The sequence below is a fragment of the Euprymna scolopes genome, chromosome 35, assembly GCF_053919585.1.
Source record: "Euprymna scolopes isolate OS-2025 chromosome 35, ASM5391958v1, whole genome shotgun sequence".
Taxonomy (NCBI): Eukaryota; Metazoa; Mollusca; class Cephalopoda; order Sepiida; family Sepiolidae; genus Euprymna; species Euprymna scolopes.
The window spans coordinates 2,310,087-2,331,758 of record NC_136516.1 but is presented as its reverse complement, the minus strand read 5'-3'; positions in this window follow the sequence as shown (position 1 = coordinate 2,331,758).

The following is a 21,672-nucleotide window of genomic DNA, read 5'->3' as shown; positions in this document are numbered from 1 at the left end:
CGCAAATATCTTTAATATGTTTCCATTACGCCATTTCGAATTTCGATTCAAAAAGGCGTAATGGAAATATATTAAAGGTATTTGCAGCTTCTCTTCCAATTTTCAGATTTTAATCATGTCAAATAACACTTTATTTCCTTTTGATTGATTGTTGCTATTTCTTCATATGAGTTAAGGGCATAATAGATTTACTGATAGATATAATAATTAAGAGATTGATTTTGGGCTACGAAACAGATATTGTCAAGAATTGTAAAGGTTAACTAAATTAAAAGAAATAAATGATAAGATGGCCAAAATCATGATTTGGGGAACATAGTTTCTTGTCATTTATTCATTATTATAGTTTCTTGTCATTTATTCGCATGTATATATATATATATATATATATATATATATATATATATATATACATGCGCCCATATATATGGGTCTTTATATACACAGTAAGCAATATTTTTTTATTACATAACGTAGCATAATTTTCATAGTGCATAAGTATAGATATACTATTGTCTTGAGTACTGTTAAATCATGTATGTAGTGTATATATATAATATATATATATATATATATATATATATATATATATATATATATATACTAGCAAAAGTACCCGTCGTTGACTGGGTTCAAAAACAGCCTACAGAAAATGGACTCTGACTTATGAAAGTATGATAGGTTATGAAAATGAAGGTTTGTAAAGAGATAGCTTCGATTTTGGGGGTATCGAAACCAAAGCAAAATATGATGAAAGTAAAAATAAAATAGATAAACCCCATAATTTATTATACCATACCTGTTCATACTGAAACACTCATCACAATATTCTGTGGACCTATATTAAAAAAACCTTGTTAAACTTTGTGGCATATTTCCATTCTATGGAAGTCAGGCGCGAACGAACACCCCCCCCCATAATTTTATTATACCATATTTCTTCAAACTGAAAAATCATTATCAAATTATACTTACGCAGATAGATATGAAAAGTCTTTATTAAAGTGTGTACCTATTTCCATTCTATGGAGGCCAGCCGCGAACACAGCCCCCACAATTTCATTATACCATCTCTATTTAAGTTAAAACATACTTATCAAAGTATTCTTATGTACATCTATACCAAAAACACTTGTAAACGTTTTTTTTTTTTTTTTAATTTTTTATTTCCATACTTTGCGGACCAAGCGCGAACACAGACCCCACAATTTTAATGAACCACTGTTCTGCAAATCAAACATACCCATTCCTGTGTCTCGATAGATCTTCTATCATTATATGTAATCAGTGTTTTTTTTTTTTAATAGTTAACCATATAGGAGCCTATTCGTGACCACACACATGCACACATCACATACACATACACGTTCAGCTTTATATATATATATATATATATATATATATATATATATATATATACATATATATATATATATATATTTGTATATTGAAAGTCTTTTATGTTGTTTTTATCCATTATTTTCAAGTTAACATGTTATTCATATTTGATACAAAAGATCAGAAAAATCTTAGCGTTTGTTGTAAATTTAATGAATTTGGGATCCAGATTTTTTTTTGATCCACGCGAGAAGAAGGTGCCCCAGTTAATTTGGATATAGAACGGGCGGCACCGACGTTTTTTATAACCTTTTGTATCCCCCCACACACGCGCGCGCGCACACCCGCATAGGCACGCACACACACACACATATATATATATACATGTATATATATATACATATATATATATATATATATATATATATATATATATATATATATATATATATATAAGAGCAAGTAGTTAATAAAACATGTTAAAAACATATTTTATTTGAAAAGGGAATACTAAATAAGTTGATAGTCCTTAATCCATAGACTTTCGAAGAAATCTTTCCTTCTCATCAGAGGGTAGGATTTAGCAAAATGCGAGATCGGATTTTGCTTGCAAAAGTATTTTATGAAACTACAAGTAAGTCATAGATCTTACTTGATAACAAAAAGTGAAGCAGAGGGAATAGGGTGAAGAAAAAAATGATTTCGCGTGAGTGGATAGTCAGGTGAAAGTTAAAGTATCCAATGACGGTAAAATCCAAAAATGCAGAATCCAAGAAAGTTGGTTAAATTTCTATTAGTACAAGTAAAATCCAAGAAAATGGCGTAATTGGAAGATGGTCCCAAATAATCAAAAAGGCAGAAATCTGTGGAATAATTCATAAATAGGTACAAGGGAAAGGGGATGAATTCCAATAATATTATTAAAAGGAAGATAGGATGTGCGGAAAAAAATGAAAGAAATTTTAAACTCGACTGACGAGGCAAGGCTAAATTAATAAAAACAAATATATATAGGAGACAATAAGAGTGGAAAATGAATTCGCAAACACTATGTATCGTGAAATATAGAATGAGTCATTTACTTTATACGGATATACGTACATTTATTTGGGAGGTAAAGAGTCCCCTTAATCCCGGAAATAAATGTATGTATATCCTTATTAAATAAATGCCTCAAAAGAGGATTGCCTTTTTTCTGTTGCTCTTGGCCTTCGGGCCGGGATCAAAATGTAGTATCTGTTCCGGCAGATACTGCAAGCAAAGACCATTATAAGACCTTGGTCAATGTAGGGGAAACACTTCATACCAATTGTCACCATCCAGCTCCCCTACTCCCTGGGGAGCTGGTCCCCATTTCCCTTTACCTCCTCACATTAAAAATCGGCTTGTGCCTAATTTGCTCGGTGGGGGAGCAAATAAATATCTTGGCCTTCGGGCCAGGATCAAAGTGTAGTATCTGTTCCGGCAGATACCGCAAGCAAAGACCATATGTCGGGGCAACCCCACATATAAGACGTTGGTGAATGTAGGGGAAACCATTCATACCAATTGTCACTATCCAGCTCCCCTACACCCCGGGGAGCTTGTCCCCATTTCCCCTTCACTCCTCACATTAAAAATCGGCCTTGTGCCTAATTTGCTCGGTGAGGGAGCGAATAAATATCTTGGCCTTCGGGCCACGATCCAAGAGGAGTATCTGTTCCGGCAGATACTGCAAGTAAAGACCATATGTGGGCGTAATCCCACATATAAGACCTTGGTCAATGTAGGGGCTACCCTTCATACCAATTGTCACTATCCACCTCCCCTATTCCCCGGGGAGTTGGTCCCCATTTCCCCCTCAGTTCTATATTCTCCTATATTAGCTCCACTCAAATTTTTGAGCTTTAGAATATCCCGATAAATCACCACTTATAGGATTAATTTACCCTCTTCTTCTATTTACCCAAGTTATATATATATATATATATATACATACATATATATATATATATATATATATATATATATATATATATATATATATATATACGTAGTTCTTCTTGTTGTTGTTTTTAAACGATATTAAGATTAGCGTCTTCACCTTGAAGATCGGGTGTTTTTTAGAAATTGCCCATTTTTTTTTTTTTTTTTGGACATAAACAAATAATATTTTTATTTATTTATTTATTATTTTATAACAGTAATCTTAAAACATGCATGCACGTAGATTTCTGTTTTAAAAATAATAAATAAATAAATAAATATATATATATATAGTCAATATAGGATTATATATATATATATATATATATATATATATATATATATATATATATATATATATATATATATATATAATCCTACACGGACAGTTGTTTTGTCATCTAAGTCCCGTCGGTGAAGCAAGTCAGTATGTCTGCGTGCACCTATGCACCTAATGACGGTTATTAAGTAAACGTTTCAAAACATTATAAAAGAAATGAAAAAAAAAACTATATGTCGGTAACTTGTCGTCTCATTGACTTTCATTGACCTTTTCTAAATCAGTTGTCTACGAATGTAGCGAAGCGAAATTACGCTTTCAATTGGCCTTTTGAAAATATCTGATTCACTTAAAATGTTTTTGCAAACATTTTATCGCATTATTTATTTACAACGATTTTTTTTACATAGTTTGATTTATTTCATGTTTTATCTGTTTTGTCTAAACTGATTTCTTTTTTTTCATTTTCAATCTGTTTTTTTTTTTAACTTTTCTATTCTTTCTTTACTTTTCTTTACCTATATTATTTTGGTACACTGCACATTTCCACTGAGATGGAAACAATGCTAACGTAAATTACGAGACCATACATACAAGAAACCCCTTGTGTTCGCATTATATTTAATGTTTGGCAATACAGGAAGTCAATGATATAGGATAAAGGGAGGAAATTCCAATGTAGAACAGTTCGAGAGGAAAATCACATTTAAAGGTTCTCTAACATTTGGGGACCTCTACCGTGAATGCTCGGAATTGTAGGGCTAGTTACCTCATTGAGCACTTTAAACGGGTAATTTTACTCACTAGGCACAGCAATAGTATATGGCTATCCTTTGGCACTGGCAATCGGTAGCTAGACTTCAATAGGCATTTAAATCTAATAGATGAACGTCACTGAACAATTGTGACGACATCTGGACGTCAGTGGGCACTAAAACGGGTAATTTGACTCACTAGGTACAGAAAACGGTAGCTGGCCATCAGATGGCAATTAATGCCGGTGGCTATACGTAAATTCTTGTTGACAGTTGGTAGCTAGACTTCAATTAGTATTAAAAATCAGTAGGGTAACATAACTGAGCACTGGGGCAGAAAACTGCACATCAATGAGCACTAAACTCCACGTCACTGGACCATGGAACGAGCAATTGGACGTCAGTAGGTATTGGTAACTGGTAATTAAACGACAATGGGCACTGGGACATATAATTGAACTTCAGTAAACATTGAAAACATAAGGCTGAACGGCACTGGATACTGGAGTTTGAGACGGAAACTACAAAACCGCTGGAACTTGTGTCTGAAAGGGTACATGCTGCAAAAGTTAGCTGAAGTTGCAATTAGATGAAAGAGTAAGCTGGGACCGATAGATTTGCTGGATGATGTTGCTCCTCGGTGTGTTGGATTGCGAGGCGAGCCAGAGAAGTCAAACAGAATAGAAAGTTGAGAGTGCATCACATTCGGGTTGTTTTGACTCGTCTTAAAATTGACGGTTTAAATCGCAGAAACAGTTTCGGCTTTGTTCTTATAGCTACTAAGTTAACCGACTTGGCTAAGAGCTCAAGTCTTAATAGGAGTCTCTTAGCTCCCAGCTTAAGCTGAACATTTATCGTGAAATCGCCGAATTCATGGCAATGTGCTCACGTCACAGCAATTTACTTATTTAACAAGCTAATGACCATAACTGAATTCATACAAGAATATTTTCAGTAAATTATGCCTGGTGTGTTTATTGGCTGTGTATATATTAATCTCGGTTCAAATTAAAAGTCTACTGTGTTGCCTAGTTTGCGACAAATTACGATTACTGTTCTTTTTTTTAATCGTTGCTATTGTTAGCACAGGTGATCGTGGAGTAGTCAAAGAGGTTTCGGTCATTTCCGACAACGCATTTGAATTTAGAAAAACTGAAGGAATTAACTTAATGTTCTCATCTTGAGTGTTTTCACAACATTTTGGTCGATGTAACTACCAACTTTCTTATGTTATCTTTTCAATTTCGGAAATGTCCCTATCAAATTCTAGAAGTTGGAGGTAAGGACCCGCAACCCAGTTGTTAGAATACTTGAAAAAAACTATTGTGAATCTTATATTCTCCAAAGACGTTAAACTTTTATTTTTCAGTATGGCCGACCGAAAAATATAATTGTGAATTACTAAGAGCCTCTATCCAGTCATGGCTGACGGAACGAGAGCATGCTACCCCTCGTGAAGTAAACAAAGAGTTTCGTTCAAAATTCGCCCAAATTCTCGAATTCGACGAGATACACCTGAAGAAGGTCGGAGGTTACATCGACCGAAACCTTTGGAAAATGGCACTGAAGATAGGAACTGTATTCAGATAAATCCAAATAATACGATATAAAAATGCATTTTCAGATGTAGCCGAGACAAACAGAAGGAAATTCTGTTTAATTTAGGGGTGATAGACAATTAGGAAAAACATAATTAAGCAATTTTTTGGCTAAGAATAACTTGATATATTAAGATTTCGTCCAGTAATATTGTACGATGTTTTATTAACGAAACGACCTTCATGTCGAAATTTGCAAAATGCTTTTGATATAAGCAAGGGGTCCCTATTAATAAAGGTTTCGTAGCATATTATACGAATCCAATGCAAATCGTTTTAAGATTACCATTAGATGAACCCCAACAGAGTTAAGCTAAATTTAAGGCATCGATCAAAAATAAAATGTTTGATATTTTTCTATTCACAAGATTAATTGTATTATTATTGTATTATGTGTTTTTCTATTTTTATTGCATTTCTGTATGTTTTATTGTATTTGTGCATAATTTATTGTATTTGTGCATGTCTTTTTATTGTATTTGGTCATATTTTTTATTGTATTTGTGCATGTTTTTTATTGTATTTGTGCAGCTTTCCATTTACATTGTATCCGTGTATGTTTCTATTTTTTGTATTTCTATATATTTCTATTTTATTATATTTGTGTAGGTTTCAATTTTTATATAGTTGTGTATGTGTCTATTTGATAGTATTTCGTTAGTTCTCTACTTTTTATTGTATTTGTGTACATTTGCATTTTATTGTATTTGTGTATATTTCATTTTTTATGTATTTGTGTATATTTCTATTTTTGCTTGTTCTTGTGTATGTTCCCTTTTTTATATGTCGTTGGTGTATGTTTCTATTTTTATTTATTTGTGTATATTCAATATTTATTGTATGGGTGCATATTTGAATATTTTTGCATTCGTGTATATTTCTATTTTTATTGTATTTGTGTATGTGTTTTTTATTGTATTTTAAATGTGTGTTTTAAGTGTAGTGGTGTACATTTCTACTTTTATTTCTTAGTGTATGTTTCTACTTTTATTGTAGTGGTGTATATTTCTATTTTTGTAATTTGTGTAAGTTTCTATTTGTAGTGTACTTCGGTATATTTTCATTTTTGTTATGTCGGTGTAGATGTAAGTATTTTTATGATACTTGTATATGTTTCTATTTGTATATATTTGCATATATTTGTATTTTTATTGTATTTGTGTATTTATCAAGTTTAATAAATTTGTGTATGTTTCTATTTTATATATATGTGCATGTTTTATTTTTCTTGTTTCTAATTTTATTATATATGTGTATGCTTCTATTTTTGTGTATTCGTGTAGAAAACATACATAAATACAAAAAAATATAGAAATATATATTTTATTGTATTTTTGTATATTCCTTTTATGTATTTGTGTCTGTTCATAGTTGTTGTGGAGAGGCCCACTAATTAGCATGCGTGGGTGAACAAGATATAGATAAAGGTATCAAGTCAGCAAGACCGGAGAGCTGTGTTAGAACGCCGGATAGGCAAGACGCATGTGCCGGTTGTTCCATGAAAGACTTTAACACGCCCTCTGCCGGACAATCTTCCAACTGCAGTACAATTGCACTTTTGTAAATATGTATTATCTTTTCGTCTTAATATATTTGTTTTACCTTTACTTTCTGCGTTTCTGGTGTTATTGATACAGACACAACAATAGTGTTATTGTATTAGTGTATGTTTCTTTTTTGTTTTGTATTTTAATATGTTTTTATTTTAATTGTATTTCTGTATACATCTGTTTTCATCATGGTATATTCTTATTTTTTATTGTATTTGTGCATGTTTTATTTTATTGTATTTAAGCATTTATTTTTTTAAATTGTGTATGCTTATCTATATATTTATTTTTGTGTTTGTATGTGTTGCTATTTTTACTGTGTTTGTGTATGTCTCCATTCTATTGTGTTGGCGTACTTTCTTTTTTATTTTGTTCATGCATCATTCTATTTCCTTGTATTTGTGTATTTTTCTTTTTTGTTTTGATTGTGTATGCTTCTATTTGAATTGCATTAGTGTACAATTCTATTTAAATGTATTTTTGTATGATTCTATTTTATTTGTTTGTGTATGTTTCTAGTTTTATTATATTTGTGTATATTTGTACTTAATTTTATTGGTGTATTGTTCTATGTTAGTCGTTGGTGTATATTTGTATTCTTATTGTATTGTTGTGTGTTCCTTTTTATTGTATTTGTATATGTTTCTATTTTTGTTAGCATTTGTAAATTTTTTAGAATTTGTTATAAATGTAATTTTTTAATATTTTATTGAATTTTTGTATATTTCTATTTTATTTAGTTTCGTATGTTTCCACATTTATTTATTTATGTATATTTGTATTTTTATTGTATTAGTTTAATTTTCTAATTTATGTATTTATGTATGTTTCTAGCTTTTTTTACATGGGTATCACCACTTATCAAGGCCCAGAGGTCACTCGAGGATAAGGGTTAATAGGTATACATTAGTCATTGTGATTTTAGCATAGTAAACAGTGGGAATTTTGTAACTTGGATTACTTAGGGGGACGATTCAATTAGAACTTGTTCACATTGGACTTTTTCTTTTTTTTTCATAGGTATCAACACATTATCAAGGCCAAGAGGCCACTCAAGGATAAGTGTTAAAGAGTGTACAGTAGAAATTGGACAATATAATAATCATTAGTAATGAAAATTTGTTAGATTTGATAACTTATATGGAACGGCTCATCAAGAACTTATTTACGTTAGACTTGAAGACAACCATATTGTAGTCAGCCGGAAAGCAGGAAAACGGAAGACAATTCCACAGGCGTGCAGTTCTAATAAAAAAGCTTTGTTCATGGACTCTACGTTTAGGTTTAGGCACAGATAAAGAGTGGGGGGAATTATTGATAGTGTTTACAGCTAGACGAGTGTTTCTTGTGAAAGTTTGGCGAGGGGGGACCATAGATTGCAGCTCAGTCGAACACTTTCCATGAAAATAACGATACATCAGAGACAAACTCGCAACATCTCTTCTGTGAGATAGAGGTTGCAAGGAAGAGAAAAGGACATCTCCTACGAGGCTACGAAGTCTATTTTGAACTCTATCAAGGCAGGACAAGTCCTTTCATTTGTGTATGTTTCTTTTTGTTTTTATTGGAGTATAGTTTTATTTATATTGTACGTGTGTGATTTTACTGTATGTGTATATGTTTATATTTGATTGAATTGGTGTGTGTTGTGTGTTTCTATTCTTATTGTGGTGGTGTATATTTATTTTTCATTTTATTTCCGTATGTTTTTCTTGTTTATATTTTTGTATGGTTCTATGTAATTCGTATTTACGCACATTTCTATTTTTAACTATTTCGTTCACTTTTTTGCACATTTCTAAGCAAGGCAGTACCCCTGTATACGGTTGCCTAAATATACCGTGTTATTATGTTACGATGTCTGATACAATTTTTTTTGCGTTCACTGGTTACGGAGTTTTTCCTGCCTTACGATGCTATTTATAATGTTATTTTCTTATATATATATATATATATATATATATATATATATATATATATATATATATATGTGTGTGTGTGTGTGTGTGTGTGTGTATTATATACGTAATTGTATTTGATTAGTAAATTTGAATACCGTATCTCTGGGATTCTAATATTAACATTTTTTTTTACTTCGTTAACATTATATTAATTTTATTATTTCTTTTCCATATCGATGATCTAGTTAAATAATTTGATTTTGTTCTTTATTCAATATTTTCCTTTCATCATATTACTTTTATTTTCGTTAAATTCCTATGTTTTGTCTATCTTTAAGTATTCTAATTAAATTGATATTATTTGTATGGCTCTGTGTTTTAGTCTTATATTCCTTGGTTTATTTAATTACTTTCTTTCGTATTTTTGACACATTTTTAATATAGTTTTCATCATCTTTATTTTATTATTCTTTTACGAAATCTTTTAGGGCTGTTTCAGAAGATATTTCTCCAATGTTAAAAAAAAAGAATCATGCGATCGAAATATCATAAACTATAAAAAAAAACACACAATTAAATAAGTAATTAATTAAATTAAAAAAAAACCAAATATTTTAATAAATAATATATGTATGCAAAATGTAAAGTGCTACAGGTAAACAGATTTGCAGAAAAGTGCTCGCGGATATTGTTGACTGTGTTTACTATTCATTATTTTACATAGTGCTGCTCAATTAGTTTATATTTAGTCCCTCCCCTCGCTCGGACTTAGAGACCAGTGTCTGAAAATGATTAACATGTAAGCTCCCCGGGGGAGGGGCACTCTAACCTGCAAAATATGCCAAGGCAGCCCGGTTGGCATTTCTACAGTAAGAGCATCTCAAGCGATTTGCAATAAACTAACTCCTTCTCAAAGAGAGAAGGCAAAACCTGGTGGGGGGGGGTTTACCTCCTAGCACTGCACAGAACTTTTAGGGACATGATCAGTAGAGGATTGGTCTTTGATTTTGTGGGCTTAGGTTAAATATTCGGCTCAATGCGTTGTATTTTTATAATTGGCATTTCTTGATTTGCTTCTCCTTGATGGGTTACATAACACGTATGAGTGCGTGGGAAAATATCAGCAGGAGCTGTTTGGTGGCAATGTTGCACACAGTACACGTTAAAGCACATATGCAAATTTGAAAGTGGGCGCGGGCTTGCGTCAGAAGAAAAGGAAATATACTGTAAGAGGTAAGAGAGAGAGAAACAAATTGGTCGTTCAAACAGATGGACGTGTAAAGTTGAAGACAAAAATATTTGGCTACGACCTGCATGTGTGTTCGGGCAGAAGCAAAACAACGTCACCGGATGGGATGTACCTGTAGCTTCACCGTAGCCCTGAGAGAATTTTAGCTGGCGTTGAGACGGCGGGGTTTTGTTAATCTCATGTCAGACGAAATTCACAGTTAGAAAAAAAAAAGAAGCCGCCATTGTTCTGAAAGTAATGATTAAGCATTCCTTTTGCTGAAACAGAAAGAAAAGCCGAGTCTTTTTTGTTAAGTTCGTCCTTTTCGATGATACCAGACGACGTAGGGTTTCGAGAAACGGTTGGACTGTAACGATCACTGTTCGAGTGAAACGGCCAGGTAACTCGTTGAAAAGTTGTAATGCAATTCATTCATTTAAAGTCTAACAAGATCAAAACATGTTATTTTTATTATCAGTATACAGATACATACGCATAATCTGTGTGTGTATGTGTGTATGTCTGTGTGTGTGCAGACTTACTTTGGGAATATTTGGAGGAGTATAAATAATCCACAAATTCCCATCTATTATTCTATTTATAAACCGATTTCATCGGTAATTTTTTATAAATCATTTTTTTTTTTTGTATTATTAAAATTGCTTGGATTATTATTTTTATATAGTTGATTTTTTTTCACACGGCTGATGTAACCTCCGACCGTTTCCATGTACATTCACACTGGATGTTATTGGTGAATGGTGTATATTTCCCCCCAACGAACTTAGCTGTTAAAAATTCCAAACGCAAATAGCGCCAAGCTTATTTGTTTTTTGTTGTTTTTTTTTTTGCATAAATCCGAGTCCATCCAGTATTTATATGATGCTCATATATTCTTGAAATGGAGATTCATGACCATTTATTGCATTATTTAGATTTTTTTAACTGTTATTCTCATCTTGGTGGTTTTTGTCAACAACGTTTCGGCTGATGGAACCACCAAACGTCTTCAGGTGCATGCATTCTGGATGCTATTTGTAAATACTGAGAATGTTTTCTTCTTTTTTTCTCTCAAAAACATGACGGCAAGAATCTATATCTCAAAAATATACATATACCATATGAAAAATACAGAATGGACCCAGATTCATTAAAAAAGATGCCGTTTGATATTCTAAAGGCTATGTATTTTTGAGATGAGGATTTTAATGGCTACGTTCGTTGGAAAAACACAACAAACAAACAAAAAACAGTGTTCACCATTCACCAATAACATCCAGTGCAATACACCTCATGAGGGTCAGAGGTTACCTCGGCAGAAATTTTGCGAAAAAAAAAAAAAAATACTAGCAAAATGTAAATAATAATCCAACCAATCCAAATAATACAAAACATATTTATCAATCCTCATCTCAAAAACAAACAAACATCATTTTTCTACTCTGTCTCCCTACTACCTAAGACTTAGGGACCATCGATTGTATCACGACTGCATTAATCAAAATTAGTTTGAATTTTACAGGTTCGTCTCTCACCGACAAAACAAAAAATGTGTATTTTAATACGATGCTAGTCAAAAAAAACCCTCTTATTTTTTAACTCCAAAATTTTCAACGCTACGGACACAGTTTTGGTATTAAAACGAATAACCAGAATATATTTGTACATATGTACCCCCATTCTCAAAGCACTTTTTTCCAACGATGAACGACGGTCGTACATGGGCATCGTTTCACGCATTAAGGCCATTCTAAATTTAAAGCATCCTATTTTTATTAACTGAAACGGTGAAGAGCTACGGAAACGAAAGAGATACCATTTAAACAAGCTTCTTTTTGTGATAAAAAATTGTTTTCTACGTAGTAAACATGGTTCTACGTGCACTTTTCTTAGGAGTTTAATGACACATATCTGCTTCTGACTCAAGTTAATGGCACGGGTTGGTTGTGTTAGAGTCTCACACTACCAATGCCTGATCGATTAAACTTATGAGTAATTAATGCATAAGATCAGTCATCTATACAATGAAATTTGCAGGTCCCTTCGATCAATAATATACGGCGGGTTTAGTTTGAAATGCGAGTGTAAAACGCGCCATTCTCACTAAACTTAACACATTGAAAATGATAAAATATGAAGTAGAAAATTTGTCATTTGATTAATCCGATTCCAAAGTAATCCTGGCGATGGAAAATTCTTTCATTCCCTTAAGCCACAGAGCAACAAGTGAATACATTTAAAAATCAGATTACGCCCTTACATAACGTTCTCATGAAAGGTTTCTGTTGGCTCACGACAAATTATAAGCAAACGTTCTGTCTGTGATTTTATCATTAGTAGACAGCCTTATAGTGTTAACAGTATTTTATACATATATATATATATATATATATATATATATATATATATATATATATATATATATATATTCAACATTTTTATGCTCTGTGATGTGTTTAGTTTATTACGGCTGAGAGGCTCTAACTAACTCTATATACAGGAGATCACAGAGCGGCAGGGTTTCTTTATATGAGTTTTCAGACTATTATATATGGCCAATTTTATTGATAGTACACACATGCACCTCTAATCCCCTTACAAGTAATCTCCTGCAATTTACTTGTTGTACCATACAAACAAATCCTGGAAGCCTCCATGGAAAGCCTCTTGTGCCAGCCTGTCAATGGTACTCGTCACAGCCTCTTGTATCTCTTCTTATGTCTCATAACGTCAGTATCTAAGGTTTTCATTGGGCTTAGGAAAAAACCAAAAGTCACAGGGAGCAACGGTTCGAGAATAGGGAGGCTGTAAAATTTTCATGATGTCCTCGGTCACGACAACGCCTCATTTTCTGATCTTCTCTGACAAACTTTCGCGTCTTCAGTTTCTCGCTGATAACTTTGTGTACGCTTCCCACACTGACATAAAACTCCTGCATAAGCGTGATTAGAAAAGGCAAGGTATGGGTGTCTGTAGTTTCTCAACTAAATATAGAGCACTCATTTTTATAAATGGTCACGAATTTCGTACTTACCAAGCTCAATGCTGCGTAACCTCTATGATCTAACGAGAACCAGTGTGTAACATGTTCACGTCGCATTCAATACTTATAATCACTATATCTTCTTAATCCAAAATACCTTTAAACTTTCTGTAATTTTCTTTTCTAATTTATACAGTATGGAAAAGTAAAGTTGTCGCCAAAAAGAAAACAAAACTACAGCTTTATTTTAAAACTTTCGATGAATACGCCAATTCAAGTAACTTAATTATGTAGTAGAGCTGACATTTATTCAATGTACCTACCTTCAGTCTCAGATAAGGATCTAAAACGACGACAGCACGGGGAATATTCGGCGAATACTCAGCAGATGACGACGATACGGCTGGCTTTGGAGTTGTGGGAAGACATGTTCGTAATTTTCTTGACGTGTGATCAAATGAAGTAGTCCAGAGGGTTCAGGTAACAGGGAGGAGGTGGCAGTGAGAAAAGGGTACGAACACAATCATCGGTTCCCACTTATATTAAATTTAAGAAAAATGAAAAATATATCACTCCAACCCTTAAAAAAATCAATAAATTTTCAATATCTATTTCTAAAAGCCATCAAAATAAACTGATAGTACCGGCAGATAAAACTAGGAATTTTTACACAATGGACTATATACAATATAAAAATCTAATATATAAGGAACTTAATAAAAACTATAAAACAACAAACATATCAGCACTAAATAAAATAAATAATGATGCAAAAAACATTTTAACTAAACTTAAAATAGATAAATACACAGAAATAACGGTACCAGGTACCCCGAGGTTTACTTTAAAAGACCACAAACACAGCTTTAATATTAACCCTACTATTAGACTCATTTGCCCCTCGAAATAGATATAAGACTAGTTAGTAAAAACATATTAGATAGAATTATCCCCAAAATTAAATCTATAATAAAATACCCACTATGGCAATATTCCAACCAAGTAATCGACTGGTTTTCTAACATTCAAAATAAGAATAACGTTAAATTTCTTTCTTTTGACATTGAATCATATTACCAATATATATCACCTATCCTACAAAATAAATCTCTATTAATGGCACGAAAATTAACTAATATAACTCAAGACGAAATTAAACTAATACTTGTAGCTAGAGAGTCTGTAATAACCTTTGATAATAAGTATTGGACCAGGAAAAATACCCCTAACCACTTCAACATTTTAATAGGCTCGATGAATTCGACTCAGGTCACTGATCTAGTTGGCCTTTTCCTTTTAAATGAAATACATTGTATACTCCATAAATAGTTCAAATATGAAGGAAAACTATACAGAGATGATGCACTTTTAGTAATAAACTCCGCAAATAAAAATTATGAAAAAGCAATTAAAGCTCTACATAAATTATTTAAAAATTATGGACTTATATAAAAATCGACCCTAATAAAAAAAAATAGTTAATTTCTTAGACATAACCTTAAATCTTGAGAATTCTACCTTTGACCACTATCATAAACCTAACCAATCTCTACTATATGTCCACAATGAATCAAACCACCCTAAATCAATATTAAAATCAATAGTTCCCAATATCGCTTTATGAATTTCTAGACTGTCTTCTACTAAATCCATATTAATCAAAAATGAAAAATATTACAATGAAGCCCTTAAAAACTCGGGATACAATTCGCAAATTAAATTCATAAATAACAATGATATAAACTTAAACTGCATTGAAAATAAACCTATTAAGAGCGTAATAACATATAATATGGCAATGTCTTCCCGTATGCGAGTTAAGAAAAATAACCAAGAGACAAAAAAAGATGAAAACCAAACCACAAATATTAGATAATAATACAAATAAACAACAAACCAAATCCCGTAAATGTAAGAATAGATATAAAGAGACCCTATGGTTCAACCCTCCATATTCCAAAAACCTAGGGACAAACATAGCCAGAGAACGTTTTAAAATATTAGATAAGAAGTTTTAAGCCCCCCATAGATATAATAAAATTTTCAATAAGAACACACTCAAAGGTTCTTACTCTACTATGCCTAACATTCATCAAAAATAATTTCCTCTAATAGTAAGAAAATTAATAAGCTACAAAATACAACTATACAAAATATATCAGACTGTAACTGTAGAAGAAAAAATAAATGTCCCCTACAAGGCTCATGTAAAATTAAAAATGTAATCTATAGCTGCACAGAATCAAAAACTCCAAATCTACATGAACCTATTAACAGCCATAACGCAATTACCAGATTAAATAATGACACCAACTTAAACCAATCTACCAATCAATTACAAGCCAACCCACCATATAATAATCCAGCTCCAGACCTAAGGGAAAATAATCATAATAAGCAAGAGGAAATATATTTTTGCTCCACATCTGGCCTAATAAAACATAGAATTTCAAAGCACATATATTCTTTTAAAAATAACTCTCTGTCAAACCAAACTACTACATCCAACTATATTTGGCAACTAAAAAAATAGCAATATTTCTTTCAACTTGAAATGGCGAGTAATTGAATCTTGCAAACCATATAAACCAGGAGATAAATTTTGTGCACTATGTGCAAAAGAGACCCTAAAATTTTGAAATATGAAGAAATAAAAAATGCAACCACCCTATTAAATACAAGACGGGAACTAATTTCCACATGCAGTCATAAACGTCGGTTTAAATGTAATAAATATAAACCACCACCTTAAATCATTAAAAATTACTTTTTAGTAAAAATAGATTACAATTTTTTTCTGTAATAAATTAGGTTAGATTAATAACCACCCTTTCACCCTTTAATTAAAGAAAATATGACTAATTATCCCCGTTACACTGTAATTATACAAATAACATTAACTTACAATTCCTTTCGAATTATAAAGCGTGGCGTCTTTAAATCAAAAGTATGCTAACGGAAATTAATTATTGCACGGGCGTCCTTCTTGAAAATTTATTATTCGATAAGGTGAAAAGCTATAGCAAACAACTATTTGAGTACTTTAACTATAGTTCCTGATTTCAAAAGGCGAAAAATTAAAAGGTAAATATTTGTACCTGTATTTTTATGCATATATCTGTATATCTATGTATATGTATATATGTGTCTATTTTTCATATATATGCATGTATATATTTGTGTGTATGTATAATATTGTACTTAAACCAAATTTATATTTTACTCTATTTCTTTTCTATATCTAACCCATATTAATTTTCTTATCAATTTTAAATCCATACCTTTATTTTAATTTTTTCCAACCTTACTTTTAATGCTAGGTTTATTTATGGTGTCTTTTAAATTTACATTTATTACAACCCTTCACAATTTGCTGATGAGGAAACCTTGTTTATTAAAAAACTATATGTAATAATTATTGTCCGTAACTTGATGTTAACCACAATAAAAACACTGTTTTCCGAAATGATCGTGCAAATAATTAATTTTGTTGTTGTTCCTTCTTATGAAACGGATTTTTAATGTAATTATAATTTGATTTTTAAATTTTGAATTATCAATCACATTACTAAGTATATATATATATATATATATATATATATATATATATATATATATATATATAGTAATTTATAAAATATATATGTCGATTAAGCTACACTGAATATTCTGCGTTTCATCAAACTATAGGATTCGTAAGGCTTATGCGCGAATTTTGTGGTTGCCTCTTTCTTTTATATATGTTGAGAATTTCTAGTTGGCCAATCAGCTTTCTAGTATCCACCGCGCCCCTTCCTACCAGCCAATGGGCATGCATTTGATCAAACAAAGGATATATTTTAGAACTAGGTTAGTTGTTTTAGGTAGACGTTCTCCTTTTTTTTTAATTTTTTATACATATGTGTTCACACATATACATGCGCACACACATATATACATATATGTGTGTGATCGTTTACGTATATTCATGTTTATTTAATTTATTTATTTGTTTGTTTTCTACTGTTATTGTAAGTATTGAGCACTTTTGAAGTAAATACTTTAAGTTTACGCATAAATCTATACTTTCGTATATTAAATTTATGTGAATAAATAAAGTAGGTATGTATATATATATATATATATATATATATATATATATATATATATATATATATTATTTATATGGACAAGTATTACATACTCACTATGCTAACCATTTATGAAAAACAACTATTCTACATCAGGCGAGAGAAATTAAGTTTATAAATAAACTTTAATGCTCTCGCCTGATGAGGGACAGTTTATTTTCTTATAAACGAATCTGCTTCGAAACATTGGGATGCTTAGTGTAAAGAGTATGTAGTGCTTGTCCATATAAATTAAAGTAATATATTTAGCTCGTTTTACCTAAGCACTTTTAACAACCTCGTTTTAATTCATTGCTTTTATCTCTTGAATACCTTTAACCGTATATATGGTTGGTTGGTTGTTTTGTTTTACGGCATATCAACCCTTTTCAGGTTTTTTAATGCCGAATCTGGTGATTTTGAAGAACGATTTTTTTTAATATAGTATATTTGTTTTTTAAGTCGTATTCTATTAAACCAATAGCTGCGACCCTAACAGGTGCTACCACTCCGGGTCAGAATGGACCTGGGAGCAATGGCAAATAAAGGGTGGTTCCACACTCCCTAAGGCCTGCAAGCTGAGGCCCTCACTATCAGATATAGTCTAAGGTCATATCCAGGACCTAACCGTATATATATATATACATATATATATATATATATATATATATATATATATATATATATATATATATATATATATATATATATATGTTTGGAGTTTACCGTCATTGGATATTTTACCTTCCACCAGAATATCCATTTACTTGAAATCACCTTTTTCTTCACCATAATCCCTCTGCTTAATTTTTGTTATCAACTAAGATCTTTGACTTGCTTGCAGTTTCATGAAATACTTTTGTATGCAAAGTCCGATCGCGCATGTTGCTAATTCTTTCCCTCTGATGAGAAGGAACGTATTTCTTCAAAACTTCGCGGATTAAGGAATATTCACTTATTATGTGTTTCCTTTTCAGAGTAAATATGTTTTTAACTATTTTTCAAAGTTTTTTAAACATGTTTTATTAACTATTTGCCCTTCTCTATCTCCTACTTGGTTTTAGCGAGCTGTTACATCTTGTTGAGATTACTGTATCAATATTAATTCTTTAATATGTTAAATATACTTTAGTTTCATCATATATATATATATGCGTATATATATATATATATATATATATATATGTTAATATATATTTATATATAATATAAAGCTGAATATTAGTGTGTGTGTGGGTGTCTGGTTACGAATAGGCTCCTATATGGTTGACTATTTTAAAAAACTGATTACATTTAATGAAAGAAGATGCATCGAGGAACAGGAATGGGCATGTTTGATCTGGCATAATGATGATTCATTAAAAGTGTGGTGTCTGCGTTCGCGCCTGGTTCACAGTGTATAGAAATAAAAAAATTAAAAATTAAAAAAAAAGTGTTTTTGATATAGATGTATATTAGAATACTTTGATAATTATATTTTAACTTAAATAGGGATGGTATAATAAAATTGTGGCGTCTGCCTTCGCGCCTGGCCTCCATAGAATGGAAATAGGCACAAACTTTAATAAATACTTTTCATATCTATCTGCATAAGTATATATTGATAATGATGTTTCAGTTTGAAGAAATATGGTATAATAAAATTATGGGGTGTCCGTTCGCCACTGACTTCCATAGAATGGAAATATGTCACAAAGTTTAACAAGGTTTTCTAGTATAGATCCACAAAATATTGTGATAAGTGCTTCAGTGTGAACAGGTATGGTATAATAAATTATGGGGCTTATCTATTTTATTTTTACTTTCATCATATTTTGGTTTGGTTTTGATACCCCGAAATTCAACCCAAATACACAACCCTTCCTTTTCATAACCTATCTTACTTTCATAAATCAGAGTCCATTTTCTTTATGCTGTTTTTGAACCCAGTTAACGGCGGGTATTTTTGCTGGTATATCTATCTATCTATCTATCTATCTATCTATATCTACATATATATATATATATATATATATATATATGTGTGTGTGTGTGTGTGTGTGTGTGTGATTCCTTCTCCTCTGGTCTTGAGCGCGTGGTACAATAGGGGAAGATGTGGCTGGTTATTTAAATGCATATAAAACCAAGCTCCTATCTTTACATCATCAACTCTCTGATCCCCACCTAGCATCAAATCACATAGATGGCTCCCTATACAAGCTTCTTGACTTGACCATTACTCCTGATCTGAAATGGAACACGTACATCAAGTCTGTTGCCAAGGTCACTGGGAGAATAGTAGGATGCTTCTACCGCTCCAGTAGATATCTCAATGCTGATGCAATTCTTACTCTATATAAAAGCTCAGAACTTCCAACGATGGAGTACTACTGCCATATCTGGGTTGTAGCTGCGAAAAACAGCCTATCCTGCCTTGACAGAGTACAAAATAGACTTCTTTGCCTAGTGCGGAATGCTTTTTTCTCGACTTTGCGAGACTGCCTTTATTTTATCGTTATTTCCATGGCAAGCTCCAATCTCTGGTTCCCCTCGCCACTCTTTCGCGATAAACTCCCCTCTAGCTGAAACTACTGTCAGTAATTTTCCCACTCTTTATCTGGCCTAAATGAAAACGTATATTCCATGAACAAAGCTTATTTCTTAGAAGTGCACGTCTGTGAAACTCTCTTCAGTTTGGCCGTTTCTCACCTGACTTCAACTTGGATACCTTCAAGTCCAACATAAACAAGTTCCTGTTGAACCACCCCCCTAAAGTAAGACACTTTATCAAATCTCCATTACTAGCGATTTACTATCATATTGCCCCATTGATTACTGTACACGCAATGACCCTTATCCGCGAGTGGCCTCTGGGCCTTGATAAGTGGTTACTTCCTTGTAAAAAATGTATATACATCAGATTGATGCAATGCAATAAATATACTAGTATGCAAATGGTATACGTGTCTTGAATATAACGATATTCTAGATTTGAAATTTAACCCATTCACATCATAAAGTTTAAATTACTAAATTATGATATATCTATCTATCTATATATATATATATATATATATATATATATATATATATATAATTATTTCACAGATAAATACGTCGCAGCTCACATTAGTTATGGCAACTAATACATTGGGAGTCAGATGGCTAGTGTCTCGCCCTCATCATTTGTTGAACACATCCCAACTCAGGATTCGAAACCCGAATCTCTTGCATGAGAGGCAAGTACTCTACAACTTAAGCAATCCCGCCAAAGAAAAGAAAGTTAATTAGATAACATTGATCAAGCAAACCCCGGCGAAATCCGACACCTGGAATTAACCTACCTGCATCGAACAAAGATATATAGTCATCCAACTAACAAGCTAATGTCTTTTACACTTAGTAGGTCGATGTCATCCAAACTGTATCGACCTTTTTTGACTGTGGCCAGTGTTATTTTCAAAAGTGTGATCCTTTATTTTTCAATGCAAAAAAATAAATGTTGAAGAGTAACAAAGACGGAGGTAATACCATTAAAACAAGTGTGTTGTTGGTAGGACCTTTATATTCGGAGCTTTTTCACGTATTAGTTTTGGAGTAAAGATAGAGGGGGCTTACTTTTAGAATTTATCTTATTTTATGTAGATTCTCACAGACATCACACAAGCATCACTCACGCACAAGAACACAAGCGTGAAATTCATACACATAGAAATACATTCAAACTTCTAGTAAAATACTCTGTAAGCCTGTCTCTTATGGCCATATGTTGCATGATATTTCTGAGTATAGTAATTCCTTCTGCTACTGTGTTTCTTCCAGGCGGCAGAAAAACGTAAGGATGCGAAGCCAGGAATTGTTAAAATTGTCTGGCTTAAAAAATGATAATAATGTTCATTTATCTCCGACTACGTTTGTTTACAATATCACGTCAGCTGATATTTGGGGTTGATGATTAATGGCCTGGAAAAGTGATATTTGATTTC